Source organism: Cololabis saira, chromosome 22, assembly GCF_033807715.1.
Source record: "Cololabis saira isolate AMF1-May2022 chromosome 22, fColSai1.1, whole genome shotgun sequence".
Classification (NCBI taxonomy): Eukaryota; Metazoa; Chordata; class Actinopteri; order Beloniformes; family Belonidae; genus Cololabis; species Cololabis saira.
In genome coordinates, this window is record NC_084608.1 from 6,233,452 (window position 1) to 6,240,449 (window position 6,998).

At 39.5% G+C, this 6,998-nt stretch overlaps 7 non-coding genes across 7 annotated transcripts; all 7 read left to right on the forward strand.

Moving 5' to 3' along the window:
• Window positions 1-372: 372 nt before the first annotated feature.
• Window positions 373-444, forward strand: trnag-ucc (transfer RNA glycine (anticodon UCC)). The gene has a single exon. It is a non-coding gene; the product is annotated as a tRNA-Gly (tRNA).
• Window positions 445-720: 276 nt separating this feature from the next.
• Window positions 721-792, forward strand: trnaa-ugc (transfer RNA alanine (anticodon UGC)). Its single transcript has one exon. It is a non-coding gene; the product is annotated as a tRNA-Ala (tRNA).
• A 524-nt stretch (window positions 793-1,316) lies between these two features.
• Window positions 1,317-1,388, forward strand: trnag-ucc (transfer RNA glycine (anticodon UCC)). The gene has a single exon. It is a non-coding gene; the product is annotated as a tRNA-Gly (tRNA).
• A 104-nt stretch (window positions 1,389-1,492) lies between these two features.
• Window positions 1,493-1,564, forward strand: trnaa-ugc (transfer RNA alanine (anticodon UGC)). Its single transcript has one exon. It is a non-coding gene; the product is annotated as a tRNA-Ala (tRNA).
• A 1,820-nt stretch (window positions 1,565-3,384) lies between these two features.
• Window positions 3,385-3,456, forward strand: trnag-ucc (transfer RNA glycine (anticodon UCC)). The gene has a single exon. It is a non-coding gene; the product is annotated as a tRNA-Gly (tRNA).
• Window positions 3,457-5,480: 2,024 nt separating this feature from the next.
• On the forward strand, window positions 5,481-5,552 carry trnag-ucc (transfer RNA glycine (anticodon UCC)). The gene has a single exon. It is a non-coding gene; the product is annotated as a tRNA-Gly (tRNA).
• A 1,319-nt stretch (window positions 5,553-6,871) lies between these two features.
• Window positions 6,872-6,943, forward strand: trnag-ucc (transfer RNA glycine (anticodon UCC)). The gene has a single exon. It is a non-coding gene; the product is annotated as a tRNA-Gly (tRNA).
• Window positions 6,944-6,998: the final 55 nt, after the last annotated feature.

The window sequence follows — 6,998 nt, forward strand, 5'->3', positions numbered from 1 at the left end:
ATTGAGATTAAAAACCTATTTTCCAAGGGATAAGATAAAATAAGATATTTTCAATAAAAAAAAAAATAGTGCTGTTGCTCTGCACCAGCTCTTCACCGAGAAGAAACTTGTCAAAAACATCCCTGACTTTAACCAGAGTCATTGAGAAATGTTCAAGGATAGAAGGACAAAATATAAGCACAAAAAAAATGAATGTCATTATAATGTTGTTATTGTTAGTTTCATTTACTCAAATACAGATGTTCCGGATCAGTCTCTAGCATAGCGCAAATGCTTTTGTTTCTTATAATCTTTTTGCGCAATCTCCTTTGTCCATAGTCTCAGTTCCGTCCTGATTTGTGAAAAAAAGATGTGATATCAGCACTAAACGTCGCGATGGTGGTATAGTGGTGAGCATAGCTGCCTTCCAAGCAGTTGACCCGGGTTCGATTCCCGGCCATCGCACATCCAATCTTCTTTTCATTCCAATATTTTACGTTTTCCAAACGTTTGTCAATAAATAACTCAGAACTGCACATTTTACAGTCCTATAGAGATGTGAAATCTGCCGAATATGATCTCATTTGATTCAGCCGTTGTACCGACCTTCTTGTGCGTACATCAACATTTTTTTCTTCCAATTCAAACTCTTTGAAGCCCTTTTTAGAACTCGATACCGCTTGTCTCCAGCAGATGGCGATATGCCACGTCACTACTTTCCTCTCAGGACCAGATATGGAAGGGGATGTAGCTCAGTGGTAGAGCGCATGCTTTGCATGTATGAGGCCCCGGGTTCAATCCCCGGCATCTCCATTATTTATGTTAACATCTCTCTTTATACAGGAAGGAGTGATCAGCGACATTGATTGTTACATTAAAATTATATAATCCACGGGCGTAGGTTTGCATAGGGACTGTAGGGACATAACACTACCAACTCTTCAGGAGGCTCAAATTGTCCCCACCAACTTTTAAGCAACCTTACTTGCATTATATAATGAGTTCAGATATAAAGGTAATTTAATCTGTCATCTGTCATCCTACGTCCCTTTTGATAAAGACTCATATCCGGCACTTTAAAACCTCATATTGTACATTCTGTTTATTTCTGTTTATACATTTTATTTTATTCTATCTCTTATTTTATCTCTATATATGTGTTTGTTTTTATATTTTTATTGTATTGCACCAATCACCACAACAAATTCCTTGTGTGTGTTAACAAACTTGGCAATAAACCCCTTTCTGATTCTGATTCCTTTGTTGCAGAGCAGGCCCATCGAAAACCGGTTTTACCCAGTATTGCTGAACTTATGACGTTTATGATCCACATCTGTGCGATGGTGGTATAGTGGTGAGCATAGCTGCCTTCCAAGCAGTTGACCCGGGTTCGATTCCCGGCCATCGCAGCACTACTTTTGTGAAAAATCTGAATTTTTACAGTTCAACAGACTCAGTTCAACTCGCAACTCTTAGAACTTCGTGTCTTCCTGTCTTCGGGATGGACCCCAAAGGGGATGTAGCTCAGTGGTAGAGCGCATGCTTTGCATGTATGAGGCCCCGGGTTCAATCCCCGGCATCTCCATTACTTAATTTAACATCTCTCTTTATACAGGAAGGAGTGATCTGCGACACTGATTGTTACATTAAGATTATATCATCTATGATAGAGCAACCATCAGTAGAGCTCAGATACCGTGATGAGAATAGTAAACGCTGTTGATCTTCCTATTTTACTTGGGTAGAACTCAACATATATGTCATTCATAATAATATTTCATAATAATTATTTCAGTTTCAGTTTATTTTCGGTCATTACATCACAAGAAAAAAAAAAAAAGACAAACAGCAAAATAGCTTTTACAGAATTTAACATAAAATAAAATAAAAAATGCCAACATGAATAATCAAATCAAATCACCAAATACATGAATAACCAAATCAACATAGTGGACATCACCGCTTATTACTTTGATATAGAGAAATCATCCTTCTTTTCAATGTTTTTTTCAATGTTTGTGACTCGGTCCACTTTTCGGTCCAGTTCTGCATCATTCACTTTCTAATGTAACAGAGAATAAAGTAGGTTTAGTATGTTGTTATTAATCAAACAAGCATTTGCAAGTAAATAACAGCTTACAAAACTAACAACCCAAAGTATTTTGTGTAAAGTATGAACATATGGTGATATTTGACTCTGAAAAAATCAGAAGGATGTCACGAGTACAAGTCGTGGCTGATTTGATCGCATTTAAATCTATTCAGACAGTCAATACGCCCAGTTCCCTAATAGGCCTGATGACACACCTGGATGCCTTTCTCACTCGGGTCCCGGTGATGAAGGGTATGATTTCGTATATATACAGTCATATTCAAACCTTATCCTCTACATCTCTGGATTCTGTGAAGGCTCTTTGGGAGGACATGGGGGAGATGATTTCTGGTGAGCTGTAGGAGGATATTCTTAAACGGGTACATACCTCTTCTGTCTGCGCCCTACATGGGTTGATCCAATGTAAAGTTGTTCACCGCACTCATTGGACCAAAGTTAGACTTTGTAAGGTTTATGATAGTGTTGATCCCTCTTGTGAAAAATGTCATCAAACACCAGCCAATCATGTGCATATGTTTTGGTCATGCACATCCCTGAATAACTATTAGACTGCAATTTTTAAGACCTTGACGGAGGTAACTGGGACAGTTATTGAGCCTGATCCCATTACTGCATTGTTTGGCATCTCTCAACTGCCTTTGCTTAAACTTCAAGCAGATCTGATAGCTTTTGTGACATTATTGGCTAGACGTCTTATTCTAATGAGGTGGAAATCACCAACACTGCCATCACATGCACTGTGGATAAAGGAGATTTTCAACAATTTGAGGCTTGAAAAAATCTGACACACTCTGAGAGGCTCTTCCAGAAATTTTAGTGAAATGTGGGGGCCTTTATTTGCCTATGCAGAGAAAGTCACCATCCCAGTTACACTTGAATAAGATTCCACTTTTATTATTTACCTTTTGTCGTTTATCTATTTATTTCTATTTTGACCTGAAAAGTGTGGTTATTATCACTGTAATATGTGAAATATGGCCAAACCGACTTTGCCGAGTTTTTTTTGTTAGTTTTTGTTGTTTGTTTGTGTTTTGGATCATATATTACTGCTATAAATGCACTTTATCTTTGTCAATTTGTGTCTTAAAAATCAATAAACAAAGTTTACAAAAAAAATAAAAACTTCTGACTGACTTAATGCAATATTATATTTAATTTTGAAAAGTTTAAATTGCTTTGTCTCTAGAGCCTCAGTGTTGCATCCAGTCCTGCCTTTTGCTGCAGAGCAGACCCATCGAAAACCGGTTTTACCCAGTTTTGCCCAAGCTATGACGTTTATTCTCCACATCTGTGCGATGGTGGTATAGTGGTGAGCATAGCTGCCTTCCAAGCAGTTGACCCGGGTTCGATTCCCGGCCATCGCAGCAAAATTATTTATTATCAAATCACAATTTTCCCACTTTATTAGAGTTGTTTCTCCGGGATTCGTAACTATTTACAACGTAATATTTTAACAAGCCCCCCGATATGTAAAGTATAACCACAATACAGAAGATTAGAGGAAATATCAATAATCCATGGATTCACCGTTCCACGGCCATCTATACATAAAGTAACCCCGTTTTCTCTTAAAAGTCCATTTTGAAAGTCCATCCCGTCTTTCTCCAGCAGATGGCGCCATCAGTCTAAACGAATGAGGCTCAGTGACGTTCTCAAAAAGTTTTACACCAACTAATAAATGTCACATCGGACATGGGCAGCAGATGTCACATGGACTGCAGCCAGCTCTGCATCTCACTCCAGAAATATTGCACTGAATCACAATGAAAGAAAAGATGTTGCAAAGTTTCAATTTCCCTTTCACAAAAAACACAATTATTCAATTCAAAATTAAATTTTAATCTCAAAAACTCGTTTGTGGGGTAAATTTCATTTAAAATTGTGAAGTTATTTTCGTTGGAAGTGGAAATGAAATATATTTTTTTCTTATTTTCCTAATCTTTTCCACTTCAAATTCCTTTAGGATATACCATCTTTTTATTGGGTTAGGGTAATATTCTTCTAGCAAAATGTTTCTAATGACTTTGTTAGTACGTTTAAAGTCACAAAAATCTAAACCTTTAATGCGTATCAGGAGAGACCTTAGAGTGACGAATGTCTTCTTTAACCATCGACCTCTCTATTATAATGCTTAACAGTACATTGAATTTGGTATTTTTTGCAAAAATCCTCAAACTGTAACACATTACCAGTATCATCCAGAGAGTGTGCAACAGCCCAGACTCCTTTTGATTTCCAATCCTCTATATAAACAGATTTTCTACTGAGCAAAATGTACCTGTTGTTCCATACAGGTGTGTTGTGTGGTGTAAAATTATGACTATAAATCCATTTCCAATAGAGAAGGACTAGCTGATGGAAAGCAGAGTTTACGTGGTAATGAGCTATAATCAAAGTCACAGCATAGAAGAAAGTCTATTCCACCCATTTTTTGGAAAATCATATTAGGAACAATAAACCAGAAGGAATGTCTATTTGGAAGGAAGGATTAGGGATTAGGATTAGGAAGGATAAGGAAATATTGAAACCATTTCAGTTTCAATACACCATTCATAATATCGAAATCGATCACATTCAACCCCCCATCATCATAGTTTTTTTACCATGTCAATCTTTCTTATATATTGACATCTATTTATCGTTATGAACTTAAAATTAACGGTATATTGTTTTGATCATTTTTGTTGAGATGGGTAAGGAGAATGCCGGATAAATTAGTCTGGACAGACTATCCATTTTTGATAATAAGATTCTGCCAAAAATTGAAATATCCCTTTGCAGCCAACTGTTTATAATTGACTTACACTTGTCCACATTGTTCCAAATATTCATCTTTTCAATTGCTGTTTTGTCCTTAGAGATAACAATCCCCAAATATATGACCTCCAGTTTTATCTTTATATTATACAGAGATTGTAACCAAAGCAATGTTATAATCTCCTACATCATCCAATATTGTCATGTAAAGTTGTTCGTTGTTCTAATCTGCTACTGCTCCTACCGCTGCTACTACCGCTACTACCGCTGCTACTACTGCTACTACCGCTGCTACTACTGCTACTACCGCTGCTACTACTGCTACTACCGCTGCTACCGCTGCTACTACCGCTGCTACTACCGCTACTACCGCTGCTACTACCGCTACTACCGCTGCTACTACCTATACTACTAAATATTTAATCACTTTTCCAACTGTTGCTCTGCTTACTGCCCCCTATCGGTTGCATGGACCAAATTCTCTGAGGAATGTTTCCAGTACCTTGCTAAATCAAGGATTAGTCATCTAGTCGTGCCTTTTGCTGCAAAGCGAACAGACAAATGTCAGTCCCATTGAAATCCGGTTTTTCCCTGTGTTGCGGAAATTATGACGTTTATGCGCCAGATCCGTGCGATGGTGGTATAGTGGTGAGCATAGCTGCCTTCCAAGCAGTTGACCCGGGTTCGATTCCCGGCCATCGCAGCACTACTTTTGTGAAAAATCTGAAATTTCACAGTTCAATAGAGTTATTTCTCTTGAACTAGCAACTCTTAGAACTTCGTGTCTTCCTGTCTTCAGGATCGACCACGAAGGGGATGTAGCTTCGACGAAAATTTCTAACCAGCCAATCACATGGCAGCAAATCAATGCAATTAGGCACGTAGACATGGTCAAGAGAATCTCCTGTAGTTAAGACCAAGCATCAGAATGAGGAAGTACGGTGATTTAAGTGACTTTGAACGTGGCATGGTTGTTGGTAACAGACGGGCCGGTCTGAGTATTTCAGAACCTGCCAATCTACTGGGATTTTCACGCAAAAACCTCTCTGGGGTTCACAGAGAGTGGTCGGAAAAAGAGAAAATATCCAGTGGGCGCTAGTTCCTTGGGGGCAAATTCCTTGTGGATGCCAGAGGTCAGAAGAGAATGGCCAGACTGGTTGTAGCTGATAGAAAGGCAACAGCAACTCAAATAACCACTGGTTACAACCGAGGTATGCCGAAGAGCATCTCTGAATGCACAACACGTCGAACCTTGAGGTGGATGGGCCACAGCAGCAGAACCACACTGGGTACCACTCCTGTCAGCTAAGAACAGTACACGGAGGCTACAATTCACTCACTCAGGCTCGCCAAATTTGGACAACAGAAGTTTGGAAAAAGGTTGCCTGGTATGATGAGTCTCAATATCGGCTGCGACATTCGGATGGTATGGTCAGAATTTGGCATCAACAACATGAAAGCATGGATCCATCCTGCCTTGTATCAACGGTTCAGGCTGGTGGTGGTGGTGTAACGGTTTGGGGGGATATTTTCCTGGCACACTTTGAACCCATCAGTACCAATTTAGCATCGTGCCAACGCCACAGCCTACCTGAGTATTGGTCCATCCCTTTATGACCGCAGTGTACCCATTTTCTGATGGCTACTTCCAGCAGGATAACGCGATGTGTCATAAAGCCCGAATCATCTCAGAACGGTTTGTTGAACATGACAATGAGTTCACTGTCCTCAAATGGCCTCCACAGTCACCAGATGTCAAATCAATAGAACACCTTTGGGATATGGTGGAACGGGAGATTCACATCATGGATGTGTAGCCGACAAATCTGCAGCAACTGCGTGACGCCATCATGTCAATATGGACCAAATTCTCTGAGGAATGTTTCCAGGACCTTTTTAAATCAAGGATTAGTCATCTAGTCCTGCCTTTTGCTGCAAAGCGGACAGACAAACCTCAGTCCCAATTGAAATCCGGTTTTTCCCTGTGTTGCGGAAATTATGACGTTTATGGGCCAGATCCGTGAGATGGTGGTATAGTGGTGAGCATAGCTGCCTTCCAAGCAGTTGACCCGGGTTCGATTCCCGGCCATCGCAGCACTACTTTTGTGAAAAATCTGAATTTTCACAGTTCATAGAGTTATTTCTCTTG